The sequence below is a fragment of the Pan paniscus genome, chromosome 2 (assembly GCF_029289425.2).
Source record: "Pan paniscus chromosome 2, NHGRI_mPanPan1-v2.0_pri, whole genome shotgun sequence".
Lineage (NCBI taxonomy): Eukaryota > Metazoa > Chordata > Mammalia > Primates > Hominidae > Pan > Pan paniscus.
The window spans coordinates 95,755,972-95,775,381 of NC_085926.1; the positions used below are offsets into that span (position 1 = coordinate 95,755,972).

At 37.4% G+C, this 19,410-nt stretch overlaps 1 protein-coding gene across 1 annotated transcript in view; it reads left to right on the plus strand.

The window, feature by feature from the left end:
* The window catches only part of CRYBG3 (crystallin beta-gamma domain containing 3), a 126,451-nt gene that overhangs the window by 24,140 nt on the left and 82,901 nt on the right, over positions 1-19,410 (plus strand). The window lies entirely within an intron of this gene.

The window sequence follows — 19,410 nt, forward strand, 5'->3', positions numbered from 1 at the left end:
GGTCCCATCCCTACCTCTGGCTACTTCCTTCAGTTTCCATCACTGATTTCTTTTGGCTAAATACTTTTTCATGAAGATGTTTCTCAAAATCGTCAGTTCTCCTCAGTGTCAGTCCTCTGAAGTAATATCTTCCAATGCTTTGGTTCATCTTTTGGCTCCTGTGTCTTTACGTGACATCCATCTAGAGCTCCAGACTTGATTATCAATGTTCCAGACATTTCCCTGTGGATGTTCCTTTGATCTCAAATTCAGTTTCTCCAAAAGCCTTAATATCTTCGGAGATGTTTTTTCAGTTTTTTTGTTTTTATTTTTTCTTGGGAGTGTTAGTGGTGGAAAGTAGGGAGGATTGTCTTACTGTTTGGGTGAAGGAAGAGCCCTTGGGCTCAACTTCTCTATTTGAAGATTTTCAAGCAAACTCTTAGTTTTAATCCCATGTCTGACACTGCCTTAAGTGGTTCCTAGTGTCTTCAAATCCTAAGTCATTTCAGATTGCCTATGGGATGATTGTTAGGTTCAGAGTCCCTTTTTGCAGTCACTTAGGTAGAAGCTTTCTCTGCCTCTGTCTGCTTTTGCCTTCTAAACCTTTTCTGAAATATCTTGCCTGCTATATTCAGCTGTTTTTGCATTGCTATAAAAAAATACCTGAGACTGGGTAATTTATAAAGAAAAGACGTTTCATTGGCTTACAGTTCTGCAGGCTTTACATAAAGCATGGCACCAACATCTGCTCGGCTTTGGTGGAAATCATAGCAGAAGGCAAAGAAGGAGCAGACATGTCACATAGCAAGAGCAGGAGCAAGAGAGAGGGGAAAGCTGCCACACACTTCTAAACAACCAGATCTCACGAGAACTCACTCACTATTGCAAGGACACCACAAAGCCATCCATGAGGGTTCTGCCCCCATGACCCAGACACCTCCCACCAGGCCCCACCTTCAACATCAGGGATTATATTTCAGTGTGAGGGTACAAACATCCAAACTGTATCACCAGTTATATCTGTTCTCTTCCTGTCTTTGTACTTATAACTAAAAACAACAACAACAAAAATACCCTTTTGCTGTCATTTTAGAGTATTTTGTTCAAAAGGAAAAAATCAATGTGTATGTTCTATCCACAGTGTTAAACAGAATTTGTATCCCTTTGTATGTAGTTGAAAAAAGCGAATCTCAAATTAAGTCACTTGACACAACTCCCACTGATAATGAACAGAGGCAAGATAATTCAGAGGCAGTTATGTACCATGATTCTTCCTACTCGTGTACTGAATTTTTAAGCTATATTCATAAACTTCATTTATCAAAAAGAAATCCTATTAAAACATAAAAATAACAATGGCAGTAAGTCTTTTTCCAGAAATGAACCATGAGCTAAATAAGATTATTATATCTGGACCGCAGGTTATAGATTCTCCAACCCAGGCCTCAATACATCAATGATTATTATGCATATTCTCCATAGCTTGGCATCTGCCTTATATAAAATCTACCACTGGTCCCATTTTAGAATGCTGCTCATGACTAATCATACAACTTTGTTGAAGGATTTAGCATCTTTTAAGAGGAAGTATTTGGTGTATGCCTGTGATATTCTTGTAAATAAAATGAAATTAATAAGTATTAACTTACTGCATATCAATATCAGATATTTATGACACATTACCCTTATTTCTAATAAGTAAATCACTTATTACAAAGAACCGCATTTTTTGTTGCCACTGTTTAATAATTGACATGTAGAAATGGAAGAATTGTAGCCCAAGACTATTTCACTGAGGAAGAATGATCACTAATTGTTCTTTACATTAATGCCCGTATTCAGAATACAGAATTATGTAGTAAGATGAATATTTTAAATATTTGCATCTGTTCATGTTTTGATTTTATGTAGCTCCTCTTTCCTTATTAGGTTTTCAACTCTTTCTCAGTGAGAGTAAAATGGTAGTCAAATTTAAATGTGTTAAATGTTGTCTTGGTTAGAGGGAAATTAATTACTGAACCAATTTTTAAAATATGTATGGCTTTAGTGTATGCTTGCTATCTTTGTTTGTTTGTTGTTGTTGTTTTGAGACGGAGTCTCGCTCTGTCACCCAGGCTGGAGTGAGTGCAGTGGCGCGATCTCGGCTCACTGAAACCTTCACCTCCTGGGTTCAAGCGATTCTCCTGCCTCACCCTCCCGAGTAGCTGGGACTACAGGCACGTGCCACCACTCTCGGCTAATTTTTTGTATTTTTAGTAGAGACAAGGTTTCACCGTGTTAGCCAGGATGGTCTCGATCTTCTGTCCTTGTGATCCGCCTGCCTCAGCCTCCCAAAGTGCTGGGATTGCAGGCATGAGCCACTGCACCCAGCCTGTTTGTTTTCTAACAGACAGGTCTTGCTATGTCTGTCTGGCCTCAAACTCCTGGGCTCAAGCAATTCGCTCACCTCAGTCTCCTGAGTAGCTGGGACTACAGACAGGCATACACCATTGCTCCTGGTGCATGCTGTCTTTTTTTCTCAGCAATGCAAATAGCTGCAGCAGTATCATGTCAGTTTAACGTACAGATTTTTATACGTCTCTTTTTCAAACATAACAGTGCTCCCACCCCAACAATAATTGTACCTGCAACCCCGTATATAAATAGATTACAGCACAGTTTTCCCTGTTGATGGTGGGAATGATTTGCCTGGAGCTTCACAGTCAGCCACTGTTCTCTGCCCCTGCCATTCCTGGCACCTCCTTGGAACAGTTTTGAAATTACATGTGTAATGATGGAAAGAACACAGTCTTTGTAACCAGGTATGCCTGGACTTAAATTCTAGATCTTCCAGGTGGTGGCTTGGTAACTTTGGGAAATTTATTTAACCTCTCTGAATCCTGGTTTATTTATCTGTAGTAGGGCGGGTCCTTATTTCATAGAGGTGTTTTAGAATTAACTAAGATAACATGTTAAGTACTGTACAATGCCTGATACAGAGTAGGCACTTGGTAAAATGATTGCCTTCTTGCCATATAAAGTCTGGCTAAAACTTAGAAATACTGTGAATCTTTGCTTGAAAATGGTGGTGATTTATTCTGGGTGAATAGTATAGAAGGCAGATATTTGAAATATTGATTCTGCATAACGTTTGAGAAGAAGGTACATACAAGAAGGCATACCATATTCAACTTTAGCTGGAAGTCAAAATCTTGCCTCTTGATTGCTTCTAAAAAAAAAAAAGTGAGTGCTACTGGAGTGCCCGAAATGGAAAATGCGCTGTGTGTTACTGTGCTGTCCAGTTGACCAAATGGACTGCCAGGGCTTAAGCCTGTCATTGTGGCTGATGGTAGTCTGGGCACTTGACATCTTGTAGTTATTGAATTGATTGTGTTGTAAGGTGTCTGGTTTGATTTGCAGCCACTTCAACTATGGTATACCTGGAATGTTCCTACATTGCGGTATGATGGAATATCTTATCAAAATGGAAACTGAATATAAAGGATCATGTATGTACTCTAGATTTTTGTGAGAAAATTTGCCTTTACAGGTGTCAGATACTGATTCTGGAACACGAGAGTGAGCGCCAGAAAGCTCTCAGAGAATCAAAAGCATTTGTTATTCTGGCCCAGTGCTTTTGCTGAAATACTTATATCATAACAGGAGGGAATGGCTTTCCTGCCATTCCTTTTCTTGTTCCTTTCTCTTCTCTCTTTGTATACCTGCCCTGGTTGATTTGATTTCTGCCTGCATCTTGGCCAGTGACTAGCTCATATATGTTCCTTTAGCCCAGCATATATCCTGAGCTTCAGGGTGATAAAGCCTGCTATTTCACGGACCTCTCCTCTCAGATGTCTCTGAGTATAAAGTTTGACATACTCAAAGTTGAACTCATTTTATTTTAGCTTCCTGCTATTTCTGGAAGTACCACCACACTACCCAATCTTGACACCTGGGAATGAATCTAGTATTTTATCTCCCTTCCCATTGAACTAAGGCCCATCAACAGCCCTTCCTTCATACGCATACCCATTGATACTGTATAACTCATACTTTTCTTATTTAGATCAGCAATTTCACGCATATTTTTTCTCTGATACATATGAGAGGTAACTGTTTTGGGTCACCTGTGGTTAAGGGCACTTATTTTAATAGTACATATAACTACATCTCTTTATCAAAAATTATATGGATTTGAAAACAGTGAAAGTAACACGCCAGATATAACTTTAATTCTATACTAGAACATTTTTAGAAGGTAAAATTTTAGCTTTTAAAATAATCTTGGTAATAAGTTATTAATTACATCCTAGAACTGATCATAACACTGATGTGTGATGATATAAAAGTTGCAAATAGCTTATTGTTTTAAACTATAACCAGCTGCATTAAGGTAAGGTAGTTGCCTACCTACCTTGCCTGTTGTCATTTTCTAGTGAAAAGAATAACGCTGTGATAACGATCTAATGTTATCTTTGAAGCAAAATTACTTTAACAATAGGAGTATAAACAGTTCATCTTTACAAATTTAGTTGTAAAATCCATTTATTGAAAAATATTGACATGAATATATATCAGTACTCACTGAGGAGTTAATCAGACAACCCACCACGATGAAATCTTTTATAAAGGTACTGATTTTGATTTAAGATTTTAGCATCAGCCTGTAATCCCAGCACTTTGGGAGGCTGAGGCGGGTCAATCACTTGAGATCAGGAAATGGAGACCAGCCTGGCCAACATGGTGAAACCCTGTCTCTATTAAAAATAAAAAAATTAGTTGGGCATGATGGGCGTGCGCCTGTAATCCCATTTACTTGGGAGGCTGAGGCAGAAGAATGGCTTGAATCTGGGAGGTGGAGGTTTTGGTGAGCTGAGATTGCACCACTGAACTCCAGCCTGGGTGACAGAGCGAGACTGTCTCCAAAAAAAAAAAAAAAAATTTAGCATCATTTAAGCTGTAATTCAAGATAGCAGCAATAATAAACTAATAAAGCATTTTTCTCAAAATTGTGAATTTCAAGTATTGGTGGTGGAATTTCAACTTTTGGCAAAATTTCCAAGTAATACGTGGCAGCCAGATGTCTTAGTAGAACATTAACTAGAATTATTTAATAAGGAGTGGGTTTTAGTTTATGAATGCCAAATTTTAGTTACCGTTAATAACTTCAGTAATAATCCTACTCATGATGAAAGTATGTAAGATTATTGTTTACCTACACCCTGTGGTGTCAAGGCAGACATATGATATTAGGGATATACACTGGAAGAACGTAAATGTAATTTCCGTCCTGAAAAACTGGAATTGTAGAAGGAATTTTCCAGGCAAAGAGAGCAAGGGATGAGTCCCAGCAGTGGAAATAGCATTCTGCAAAGATACACAGTAGTGTGAGAGAAAGAAAGGTAGGGAGGGAGAGAGGAAGGAGGAGATAGTGAATAGTAATGCATGTGAAGACAGTAGGCATTGCAAGCATTGTGAGTGGTAAGAGATGAAATTGGAGAAAGCCATGGGGGCTATATCCACCAAGACCTTGAAGGCAATGCCAGGGGGCTTGGATTTTATCCTGATGGCAATGCTCAGCCATTGGAGGGATTTAAGAATGATCATACTTGGCTTCTAGAAGATTGCTGTGGTTTTTGTCTGGAGAACATAGTGGGGGATAACAGATGTGGAAGCAACAAATCCGGTTAGGCCACCGATAACACTATTCTAGGGGGCGCAGTTATGGTGATGGTGTCCTGATGTTTTCTCTGACTTTAACAAGTGGGAATTTTAAACTTTATAGAAGAAGGAAGAAAGGAGACATAGCATGGCCAAGTTCAGTTTGGAATGTTTTGAGTTTGAGGTCCAGTGAAGCATCCAGGTATGGAGATAGATGTCTGGTTGGTAGTTTAGGAGTCTGAGCTAATCTGAGGATCATCATCTGAATATTTGAGTCTATGGGCAAGAGATTTCATAAGAGCATGAAGGAAAAGCTGATATAGGCTGGAAATTGGAGAAGCATGTTATATGAGGGATGGCTACAAGAAGTGAATGTGAAAGAGATGGAGAAGAGTATTCAGAGAGTAAGAAGGGAAACCTCAGAGTGATGCCATGGAATCTAAAGGAAGAATGGTTTTCAGGAAGAGATTCAGTCTCACATTCTGCAGACACATCATATAAGATCAGGACAGAAGAACAGTCCATTGGAGTGACTAGTCGTTAGAATGGTGTCCCTGAAAGGTCATGGTTAGGATTATTGGGGAGGTAGCCCAATTGTCTGGACTTAGGAAGTGATTGGGAGTAAAGGAAAAGAAACAGGGAGGATTGGTAACTCCTTTGTAACGAGGTTAGTAATGAGGACAGAGGAGAAGGCTGTCTCTGGATATACTTTTGAATGATAGAATCTCACAGAAGGGCCAGATCAGCAACTGAGTTTCCTGAGGGACACCAAGGATTATGAACTGATGCCCTGCTGAAGGAATTAGCTTTGGGAGGTGGAATTCTTTTTCCTTTTATTGCAAGGGCCAGTGAAGGAAGTAGGCTAGATGCTGCTGCTGCTGTTGCTGCTGTGGCTGCTGTGATGCAGGTAGAGAAGAGGTGGAGTCAGGACTGTGAGGGAGTGTCTCTCTGAAAAAACAAGGCTTTCTGAGCTCTTCTGAAGTACTCTTTCTGATACTCTTCTGAGCGAGTGAATGGGATAGTTGAGGGGATGGCTAAAAGGATGCGAGAAAGGTTTCAAATAGCTGCTGTGAAAAATGGGGAAAGGTTGCAGACCAGTTTTGAGCTGAAGCTGTAAATCATGAATGATTGGCACCCTGAATCTGTATAGCTCTGCATATCCCTGCAGATTTTTTAGGTGAGACTCAGTCACCTGTTTGGAAAAGAGAAATCTGGAGTTTTCTGGATAGGGGTGACCAAGGAACAAAAGAAAGAGGCTTTGAGGTAATTGGCCATATTTGAGATCTGGATAGAGAAGATAGGAACATTTTTTGGAACTGAAAGGGACAGAGTAAGAACCAGGACAAAAGCTGTGATGAGGTAGGATAACTGGTGTGATGGGTACACCTAGGACAATTTGGTAAGGGAGCTGGAAAGATGAGCAGGTGTGAACACTGGGGAATGCCTGAGATGCAGAGTCCGAAGCAGTGCAGTTATGGGTCAGGACAAAGGCGAGGGTTAGCCAAAGGGGCAGGGAAGTGGGGAGTGGAAGTGGAGGGCATTGGAGTTGAGAGTGCCAAGGAACCCAGGTGGGGTGGGGAGTCAGGGTGGTCTAAAGGGTTGTACTTGTTATGCACAATGAAGTCAAAGCCTGTGGTAGAAAGGAGGACCAAGCCAGGTGCTAGAGACAGTAAAGGAAGAATTACCTGGCCATTCCGTGTTTTCTACTCAGATGCTTTGAAAAAATTGACACATAAAAATTGACAGATAATCGTACATATCCATGCTGTACTGAGTGATATTTTGATACACATATGTAATGTGTAATTATCAAATCAGGGTAATTAGTATGTCTGTAACCTCAAACATGTACCATTTCCTAGGAACACTCAATTTTTTTCTTTTAGCTATTTGAAACTACACAATAAATAATTGTTAACTGTAATTACCCTAAAGTGCTGTAGAACTCTAGAATTTATTCCTTCTATCTAGCTTTAATTTTGTATCCATTAACCAACCTCTTTTTATCCCCCTTTCCTCTATCCTTGCCAACCTCTAGTAACCACCATTCTACCTCTATGAGACCAACTATTTTAGCTTCCATATGTGAGTGAGACCATGCAGTATTTCTTTCTCTGCCTGACTTATTTCATTTGACATAATGTCCTCCAGGATCATCTACATTGCTGCGAATGATGGAGTTTCATTCTTTTTTATGGCTGAATAGTATTTCATTGTGTGTACATAAACCACATTTTTTTCCATTTGTCTGTTGATGGACACTTAGATTAATTCCATACTTAGCTGTTGTAAATAGTGCTGCAATAAACATGGGTGTGCAGATATCTCTTTGACATACTGATTTCCTTTTCTTTAGATGTATATTTAGAAGTGGGATTGCTGGATCCCATAGTAGTTTATTTTTGGTTTTTGGAGCAACCTCCATACTGTTTTCCATAATGATTGTACCAGTTTATATTCCCACCAACAGTGTATAACAGTTCCCTTTTCTCTACATACTCACCAGCATTTGTTACTTTTTGTCTTTGTGATAGTAGCCATTCTAACTGGGGTGTGATATCTCATTGTGGTTTTGAAGTGCATTTCCTGGATAATTAGCAATGTTGAGCATTTTTCATGTACTTGTTGACTATTTGTGTGTCATCTTTGATAAATGTCTGTTCAGATTAATTGCCCATTTTTATTTCTTCTAATTATTTTAATAGTTTAGTAGCACAGGTGGTGTTTGGTTATATGGATAAGTACTTTAGTGGTGATTTCTGAGATTTTGGTATACCCATCACCCAAGCAGTGTACACTGTACCCAATGTGTAGTCTTTTATCCCCCATTCCCCTCCCACCCTCCCCCCAAAGTCCCCAGAGTCCATTTTTATAATTCTTATGCCTTTGCATCCTCTTAGCTTAGCTTTCACATAAGTGAGAACATATGATGTTTGGTTTTCCATTCCTGAGTTACTTCTCTTAGAATAATGGTCTCCATCTCCATCCAAATTGCTGCAAATGCCATTATTTCATTCCTTTTTATGGCTGAGTAGTATTCCACAGTATATGTACACACAGACACACACACACATACAATACACAAACACACACACACACACACACGTTTTCTTTATCCACTCGGTTGATGGGCATTTAGGCTGGTTCCATATTTTTGCAATTGCGAATTGTGCTGCTATAAACATGTGAGTGCAGGTGACTTTTTCATATAATGACTTCTTTTCCTCTGGGTAGATACCCAGTTGTGGGATTGCTGGATAAAATGGTAGATCTACTTTTAGTTGTTTAAGAAATCTCCGTACTATTTTCCATAATGATTGTACTAGTTTACAGTCCCACCAGCAGTGTAAAAGTGTTCTCCTTTCACTGCATCCGTGTCAACATCTATAATTTTTTGATTTTTTAATTATGGTCATTTTTTGCCATACTTAAATATTGTGGTATCACAATCGTGGTATCACAATTGTGGTTTTGATTTGCATTTCCCTGATAATTAGTGATGTTGAGCATTTTTTCACATGTTTTTGTTAGATTTACTTTTGGGTTCTTAGTGATGAACTCTCTGCCTAAGTCGATGTCTGGAAGAGTCTTATGGATTTTATCTACTAGAATTATTATGGTCTCAGATCTTAGATTTAAGTATTTGATCCATCTTGAGTTGATTTTTGTATAAGGTGAGAGATGAGGATCCAGTTTCATTCTTTGACATGTGGCTTGCCAGTTATCCCAGCACAATTTGTTGAATAGGCTGTCCTTTCCCCCACTTTATTTTTGTATGCTTTGTTGAAGATAAGTTGGCTGTATTTGGCTTTATTTCTGGGTTCTCTATTCTGTTTCTTTGGTCAACATGCCTATCTTATACCAGTACCATGCTGTTTTGTTAACTATAGCCTTGTAGTGTAGCTTGAAGTCAAGTAAAGTGATGCCTCCAGATTTGTTTTTTTGTTGTTGTTTGTTTGTTTTTTGCTTAGTCTTGCTTTGGCTATGCTTTGGCTATGTGGGCTCTTTTTTGTTCCATATGAATTTTAGGATTGTTTTTTCTAGTTCTATGAAGAATGATGATGGTATTTTGATAGGAATTGCATTGAATCTGTAGATTACTTTTGGCAGTATGGTCGTTTTCACAATATTAATTCTACCCATCCATGAGCATGGGATGTGTTTCCATTTGTTTGTGTCATTGATGATTTCTTTCAGCAGTGTTTTGTAGTTTTCTTTGTAGAGATCTTTCACCTCCTTTGTTAGGTATACTCCTAAGTATTTTTTTTTTTTTTGCAGCTGTTGTAAAATGGATTGAGTTCTTGATTTGTTTCTCAGCTTGGTCGTTGTTGGGGTATAGCAGTGCTCCTGATTTGTATACATTGATTTTTTTTTATCCTGGAATTTTACTGAATTCATGTATCAGATGTAGAAGCTTTTTGGATGAGTCTTCAGGGTTCTCTAGAAACACGATCATATCATCAGCCAACAGTGACAGTTTGACTTCCTCTATACGAATTTGGACCCTAAATTTCTTTCTCTTGTTTGATTGCTCTGGCTAGGACTTCCAGTACTATATTGGATAAGAGTAGTAAGAGTGGCATCCTTATCTTGTTCCAGATCTTAGCAGAAAAGTTTTAACTTTTCTACTTTTACTATGATGTTACCTGTGGATTTGTCATATATGGCCTTTATTTCATTGAGGTACATTCCTTATATACCTATTTGTTGAGAGTTTTTATCAAGAAGGGATATTAAATTTTATTAAACGTTTTTCTGTTTCAGATGATCAAAAGGTTTTTATCCTTCATTCTGTTGATGTGATGTTTATTGTGTTGTATATGTTGAATTGTCTTTGCATCATTGGGATAAATTCAACTTAATTATGGTATATAATCTTTTTTATGTGCTGTTGGATTTATTTTGCTAGTATTTTATTGGAGATTTTTGCATCTTGTTATTCTAGGGTAATGGCCTGTAGTTTTCTTTTGTGTGTGTTTGTGTGTCCATGTCTGCTTTTGTTATCAGGGTAATGATGGCCTTGCATGATGAATTTTTGAATAATTCTGTCTCCTTCGATTTTTTGAAGTAGTTTGAGAATAATTGGTGTTCTTTAACAGTTTAGTAGAATTCAGCAGTGAGGCTGTGTAGTCTTGGGCTTTTCTTTGTTGGGAGACTTTTTATTACTTATTCAACCTTGGTACTAGTTATTGGTCTGTTCAGGTTTTCTGTTTCTTCTTGCTTCAATTTTGGTAGATTGTATATGTCCAGGTATCGGGGAACCTGCCCCGATAGTCACGTAGATTCTTTTCTATTTTCCTTAAGTGTCAGCTGGCTTGAGAAATAAAGGGACAGAGTACAAAAGAGAGAAATTTTAAAGCTGGGCGTCCGGGGGAGACATCACATGTTGGTAGGTTCTGTGATGCCCCACAGGCTGCAAAAACCAGCAGGTTTTTGTTAGGGATTTTCAAAAGGGGAGGGAGTGTGCAAATAGGTGTGGGTCACAGACATTAAGTACTTCACAAGGTAATAGAGTATCACAAGGCAAGTGGAGGCAGAGCGAGATCACAAGACCACAAGACTGGGGCGAAATTAAAATTGCAAATGAAGTTTCGGACACCACTGTCATTGACAACATCTTATCAGGAGACAGGGTTTTGAGAGCAACCAGTCTGACCAAAAATTTATTAGGCGGGAATTTCCTCTTCCTAATAAGCCTGGGAGCACTATGGGAGACTGGGGTCTATTTCACCCCTACAGCCTCGACCATAAGATACGGGCACACCTAAGGGGGCCATTTATAGGCCTATACCCCCAGGCACATATTCTCTTTACCAGGGATGTTCCTTGCTGAGAAAAAGAATTCAGCGATATTTCTCCCATTTGCTTTTGAAAGACGAGAAATATGTCTCTGTTCCGCCCAGCTCACCAGCGGTCAGAGTTTAAGGTTATCTCTCTTATTGCCTGAACAATTGCTGTTATCCTGTTCTTTTTTCAAGGTGCCCAGATTTCATATTGTTTAAACACACATGCTCTACAATTTGTGCAGTTAATGCAATTATCACATGGTCCTGAGGCGACATACATCCTCATCAGCTGACAGCATTAAGAGATTAAAGTAAAGAGAGGCATAGGAAATCACAATGGTATTGATTGGGGAAGTGATAAGTGTCCATGAAATCTTTACAATTTATGTTTAGAGATTGCAGTAAAGACAGGCATAAGAAATTATAAAAGTATTAATTTGGGGAACTAATAAATGTCCATGAAATCTTCACAATCCACATTCTTCTGCCATGGCTTCAGCCGGTCCCTCCGTTTGGGGTCCCTGACTTCCCACAACATCCAGGAATGTATTCATTTCCTCTAGGTTTTTTTAATTTGTTGGTGTATCATTATTCACAAAAATTTCTGGTGAGCCTTTGTATTATGGTGGTATCGGTCATCATGTCTCCTTTTTCAATTCTGATTTTACTTGGGTCTTTTCTTTTTTCTTAGTCTGACTAATGGTTTATTAATTTTGTTTTTATAAAAAACCGACTTTATGTTTCATTGCTCTTTTGTATTATACTTTAGTCTGAATGTCATTTATTTCTGCTCTGATTATTGTTTTCTTCTAATTTGGGGGTTGGCTTATTCTTGCTTTGCTAGTTTCTTGAGGTGTACTGTTAGGTTGTTTATTTGAAATAATTTTTTTATTTTGATGTTTGTTGCTATCAGTTTCCCTCTTCTGCTTTTGCTGTATCCTATAGGTTTTTGTATGTTGTGTTTCTACTTTCATTTGACGAAACAAATGTTTTAATTTTCTTCTTTTTTCATCGGTCATTCAGGAGCATGTTGTTTAATTTCCATGTGTTTGTACAGTTTCCAAAATTTCTTTCATTATTGATTTCTAGTGTTATTCCATTGTGGTCGAAAAAATACTTCGTATGATTTTGATTTTTTAAAAAATATGTTGAGACTTAATTTGTGGCCTGAAATATGGTGTGTTCTGAAGAATATTCCATTTGCTGATGAGAAAAATGTGTATTCTGTAGCTATTAGATGAAATGTTGTATAAATGTTTGTTAGGTCTATAGTGAAATTTAATCTGTGATTTCCTTAAGTTTTTTTTTTATTTTTGGTCTAGATATGTCCAAAGTTGAGAGTGGGATTTTAAAGTTCCCAGCTATTATTATATTGGGATCTAATACTATTTGCTTTATGTATCTGAGTGTTCCTGTCTTGAGTGCATGTAGATTTACAGTTGTTACATCGTCTTGTTGAATGGGTCCCTTTATCCTTATATAATGGCCTTCTTTGTCTCTTTTTGCAGTTTTTGACTTGTAGTCGGTTTTTGGCTTCCATTTGTATGGAATGTCTTTTTCCATCCATTTACTTTCATTCTGTATGTGTCTCTATATGTGAAGTGAGTTTCTTTTAGGTAGCATATAGTTGAGTTCTGTTTTTTTATCCATTCGGCTAATCTATATCTTTTCATTGGGGAATTTAACCATTTACATTTACGGTTATTATTGATAAATAAGGACTTACCCTTGTCATTTTTAAAATTATTTTCTGATCATTTCGTATATACATTGTTCCTTTCTTATGGTTTATCTTTGGTGGTTTTCTATCATGATAAGGTTTGATTACTTTATCTCATTTATGTATCTTCTCTATGAGTGAGCTTTATACTTTTGTAGTTTTATGATAGTAGATAATGTTTTGCTTCCAAATGTGGGACACCCTTAAGCATTTCTTTAAAGTCTATCTAGTGGTGATGAATTTTCTCAGTTTTTGTTTGTCTGGAAGGGACTTTATTTTTCCTTCATTTCTGAGGGATAGCTTTGCTGGGTATGTTTTTAGTTGAGTTTTTTTTTTTTTTTTTCTTTCGGCAACTTGAATATATCAGTCTATTCTTTTCTTGCCAATAAGGTTTCTGCTAAGATATATGCTGTTATTCTGATGGAGATTCCTTTGTATGAGACTTGACATTTTTCTCTATTTTTAGAAATATTTGTTTTTAGAAAATTTGTTGACTTTTGATAGTATGACTATAATGTGCCTCAGAAAGGACCTTTTGAGGTTGAATCTATTTGGGGACTTTTGAGCTTCCTGGATCTAGATGGCTATATTCTTCCAAGACTTAGAAAGTTTTTAGCTATTATTTCATTAAATAGGTTTTCTGTGCCTTTTCCCATCTCTTTTCCTCCTAGGCTTTCCTTATTCCTTTTTATTTTCTGATTGGATCATTTTAAAAAGCCTTTCTTCAAGTTCAGAAGTTTTTTCTGCTTCATCTAATCTATTATTGATACTTTCCATTGTATAGTTTATTCACTGAATTTTTTCAGCTTCAACATTTCTGTTTGGTTCTTTTTTATGACACCTATCTTGTTGACTTTATCATTCATATCATAAATAGTTTTTCTTATTTTATTGAATTGTCTATCTGTATTTTTTTGTATCTTGCTGAATTTACTTAAGATCATTATTGTGAATTCCTTTTTAGGCATTTCATAGATTTTCTTTTCTTGGTTGTCTGTTACTGGAGAATTACTGTATTTCTTTGTGTTACATTTCTTGCTTTTTCATGTTTCTTGTATTCTTACATTGTTACTTATGCATCTGGTGGAATAAGTACCTCCTTCAATTTTATGGAGTAGCTTTTGTAGGGAAAGATTTTTTCTTACAGATGTGATACATGGTGTCTGGCTTTGGATTTGGTTCTAGGTAGGCAAAGTAGTGTAGTCACAATATGTTTTTTTGGGCTGTCATCAACATCTGTGAGTGCTTCAGTGGCCTAGACTATGTGGGTCTGTGGAAGCAGTGATATGGCTTTGGTTTTGCTGGGGGCAGTATCGTCAGTGACAGTAGTCACCTAACAGTCCTGTTCCCAGTTTCTGAGTGGTGTGTGTATGCCATTCAGCTCCACTGATGAAAGGGGCACAGTCACTGGTAGTGTCAGGCTCCTGGCAGCCTGTTTTTGGGTCCTGTGGTGAGGGTGCACATTTGATGCTTAGCAGTTCCACTGCTCAAGGGGGCAGAGCAACATTGTCTACATGTTGATCTTGTTTACTATACCAGGTGCCACAGCACCCACCACATGCTACGGGCTGCTTAAGGAGGTGACAAAATACTGCTAATTAGACCTGCAAAAAAGTTCAGACATCACTAGAATGTAGGTACCATGAAAGCCAGGATTTTGGTACATTTTTCACTATTGCATCTAAATGCCCATAATAGTATCTTGTTGATTATTTATTGAATGAATCAATACTTTAAAGTTTACATTGAACCTAACTGCTTTTTTGTTTACCTAGTTTTAGCCTGTTCATTTGGGGCTGCATTCCCCAGAAACATTGTTTCAAATTCTCTAAATTTTGAGAACCCAAATCCTAGTTTCACCTTTTTGTCTCTCCTTCAGCTTTTCTCTCCTTTCACTTTACTGAGGTCAGAGCCATTTGTTGGGCCGTATTGTCTTTTCACTTACAGAATTTATAAGGCTTTAGCCACTCTCCTTGCCACTTTACTTGGCAGAGAAAATGTCCTTCTCTCCAATGCTAATACTTTGTCTTTATTATAAGTATTAGAAATTATATTGTTCTCTTCATATCATCACCTCCTTCCTTTCCTTCTGGAACCTGTCATCTATCTCTTTATACCATAGTCACTCCCTTTCCAACAAGTATAGAGCTGATTCACAAAACAGTAAGTTCTGTCCTGGAACTTAAAATGGATTTTGTCTTTCCTTCCTTCTAGTTAAAAATCTCTGAAAAGGTTTCCCGTCTACTTATGACTATTCCTATTTCCTTGTTAGCTACTCACTGTTTAGCACCTCAAGTTTTGGACTGAACACATGAATTCTTGAACTGTTATGACTGTTTCTCCTGCATTCTTAAGGCTTTTCCATTTCTTCATTTATTACTCTAACAAACATTTGAGCACCTCTTATTATCAGGCATGTTTCAAGGTGGTAGAGATACTGCAGTGAATAAAATAGATAAAAATCGTTGGCCTTGTGGATGCTACATCCTAAAGGAGGAAACACATATTAAATGTTGTAGGTGTGTGTTGTGTATTTACTATAATAGTAAGTACAAGAAGAAAAATAAAACAGAAAGTGGTTAGGCAGTTTTACAGTGGAGGGGTCTGCTATTTTAGATCATGATGAGAGAATTTTCATTGGTGAGATGGTTTCAAGTAAAGGTCTGAAGGAGGCGAGAGAGAGTGAGTCATATAGGTATCTGGGGGATGAACATTGTAAGTAGAGAGAAGAGTAAAGGCAAAATTCCCAAGGTGGGTGTGTGCCTGATGTTTCTGAAGACTAGTGAGGAAGATAGTCCTCATCTTTCTTGAGCTCACAGTGGCATTTGGCATTCTTGACTCCTGTCTGCCTTTTGAAGTGTTCTTTGTTTCTTTGGAGATCTCTGGTATTCTATAGAGACTAACCTGGTCTGGTTTTGACCTCCTCTATCTCTTTCACTGGTTTCTTCTTTTCATTGTTTTTGCCTCGTAATCTTTTTTTTCCATAGGGATCTTTTGTTGTTTCCTCTTTTTTTCCTGCGCACATTGTATATTGCCAAACTACATTCTTAAATTGTGCCTCTGTTTATCAGACATCTCAACTTTTGTATCACAAGGGACCAAAAACTTCACATTTGACAACTAAATAGTTCATTGCCCTACCTGCCACTTACCCAGAGCCCTAATTTTCACCTCCCTTTCTATTTTCCGTGTCCATTTTTTTTGGCTTACCTAATCAAATTGTTGTCTAATTTAGAGAACTCAGTTATCTGTGACCATATTATTCCTCACCCACCACTTCTAACTGGTCATCTTATCAAACTCTTTATCTTCTGTGCTCCAATCTTCATCAGCCATATCCCTGCCATAGTAAACATATTTCAAACTTCTGTGTCTTTGTGCATACTATGGCTTGTGTCTAGAATACTCTTAACACTCTTCGAATTAAGCTCAAATGTTATCTTCTATGCAAAGAAGGTTTCTCTACATCCCCACTCGTTAATTATGTCTTCCATTGTGTACATATCTCTTGTAAGCCCCCTACAGTGATATTAATATAATGATGAGTATGTTCCTAGCTTGTAAGCTCCTTGAAGACCTCAGCTAAATCTTATTAATCAGTATACATAATGCTTTCCTGTATTTTGTTGCGTTGGGCCCCAACATAGCAAAGAGAGTAGATAGAGAAATGCATTTGGACTAAGAGTACTGCATTACAACATATTGAACATGAGGGAAAAACATTGAAAATTCCAAAGATACATATGCCTTCATCAGTAACATTCATATAGTATACACATAATACCAAAATCTTGGAGAGCAACTAGAATGAACATTTTGTTAATGTTTGCCTGAGTCCTGAGTGCTTTCATTCTACTCATTCATTGCTACAATGGTAGACAGTCCTGTTGGCAGACAGATATAGGGCCCGCATAATGAGGGCCTGTAGATAGGCTGAACTTGTCCAGGTTGAGGGTGAAGAACAACTGCTTTAGATCAATCTTAAAATTTTAATTCTATAAATACATAATTTATTGCAGGTGTTTACTTTGAATAGCAGTGTATTTTTCCTGCTACTTTTTTGTTTCTAAATTCAGAAACTTTTTGTTGTTGAAGGTGTTTTAATTACGAATACGCATTTCTCATAAGATTATGAGGGAAAAATTAAGCAACTAAAACATTTAAGGGAACTAAAAAATACTCTTTAGTAAACTTATAGGGATTCCGGAATAGCAAAGAAGCAGACAGTTAAGGGGAAGGAGAAACAAGTTTTTTTTTTTTTTAAATTATTTACTACTTTAAAAAGGTTAAATGTAAAGTCTTTCATTAGTTTCACAAAATGTATCTTCCTCATTTGGAAAGCAACCTGTTATGCTTTGAAAAGAATGAGCAAGTAAAAATAATAGGGAGATAAATACATTTTTGACAAAAATTACTGTTTTGAGATTTTAATGATGTTAAAAGTGGTAATCTTGTTCATTTTCTTCTTTTAAATCATTGCCCAGATTATATAAGACTCTTTTGCAAATTTCTAAAGCATTTTAAGGATATTTATGATATTTTAATGAGCAGCCTGTAGTTCGCTTTCTTCAAGTGGCGACATAGGATGAGCAGCCACTTCATACTACTTATAGAAAAGAATTAATTACTGTTCTTTTCATGTTCCAGTGTTCTTTTTGACCTGGGGAGAAATATTGTGGCTAAAAATTACAATAAACCAAATTGTTAACAAAAAATGTATATCTTTCATATAAATGACCATTTTCAAAATGTCAATTAGCATATCTTCTACTGCCAAACTAAGAGGTTGTTTATGCTGTTTATATGAGGAGAGGGCACAGGTGACTTATAGTGCCAGCTCTCAGAATGAGCAGAAGGTTGGACGGGTGAGGTGGAGACAACTGGAATCAAATTGTAGTTGAAACTAGTGAAAGGTGAGACGTGCAGTGTCTCTAGAAGGCTGGTGACATTCTAAATGTAGAGGCTCACAAGATGTATTAAATCCTAACACATCAAACAATGCCATGTGCTTACTCAGAAATCCCCTTTGACACCTGTGGGAACAAATTTAAAAATATTGTTTGCTTGCAATCAGTTTGCTGAGTTAATAGGTTCTAAACATTTTCTCAACCTTTCATATGCTAAATCTTTTTTAAAGGTTAGTGAAATACTCCTTTATACTAATTTGAACTTAGATCAAAACGTGGAATGAGGTGAAAAAATGACATTATAATTATGATGTTCTTGCCTTCTGGAAGATCAGATTCTTATAAAACATTGTCATGTGAACCTAAAGTGCCCTAAGGTGGTTTTGCCTTGGTGTCCTGATTGTTTTCTGACTCACACTTGAGCTTTTCTTTTATAAGGGCTAGTGAGCATAATAGGTGACAGAGACTGTAGGATGGGCATTCTTTTTACAATTACGTAAGTGAGCATGTTTGGAAGGCAGGGTGAGTTGGCTCATGGGCCTAAAGCTTTTTAGAATCTGGAAATAGCATGAAGTGGAATGCCAACATACTCTGATATAGCAGCTCAGTTTTTCCTCATACAGAGTATGCATTAATGTGAGTTTGCTTTACCAGTAACTTAACTATGAGCAGGCAAAATGGACTTCTGTAACTGTTTGTCTTCAAGTATGCCCAATGCTATCCATGGTTTGAATTAACATTATGTATCAGGACTTCCTGTTTTACCAGGAAGGGGTCACAAGTGGGCTCTTTCTCTGAACTGAAGTACCATGTTACTGTCTTTTCCTCATCTTCTTGAATAATGTTTCATATTGTGCCAGCTTTATGGGTTAACACAATGCTGAAATGATGAGGTCTGTTGAGGTGTTATCTCAAGTACCAAGAACTTGAAATACTCTCCCTTATCTCTGTAATAATAAAGGCTAAATTTAAATACTCATAAGGTTTACTGTGGTCTCTTTACGTCTCTCTCCATATTTACCTCTCACTCTTGTCATTTTCGTACCCTAACCTCCAGTCATATTAAACTCCCTTAGGAGCTGACACCTCACTAAAAACACACACATGCATGAGCATCACATAGTCACTTTTTCTGTCCTCTTTAAAGAGTGTACTTCCTCTAGGAAGCATCCCCCAAGTTACCTTCTGTGCTCTCACTTCTACCAAGTCTGGACTAGTTGCTCGTGCTCTGGGTTCCCATGTGTACAGTACTTCTCCCCTCATGACATTTACCATATAGCTTTTTAAAGGTCATGCTTACTGTGCTCTTCAGTAGATTGTGAACTGCCCAAAGGAACAGAAGCCATTAGTCTTATTCACAAATGTATCCCTGGTGTCT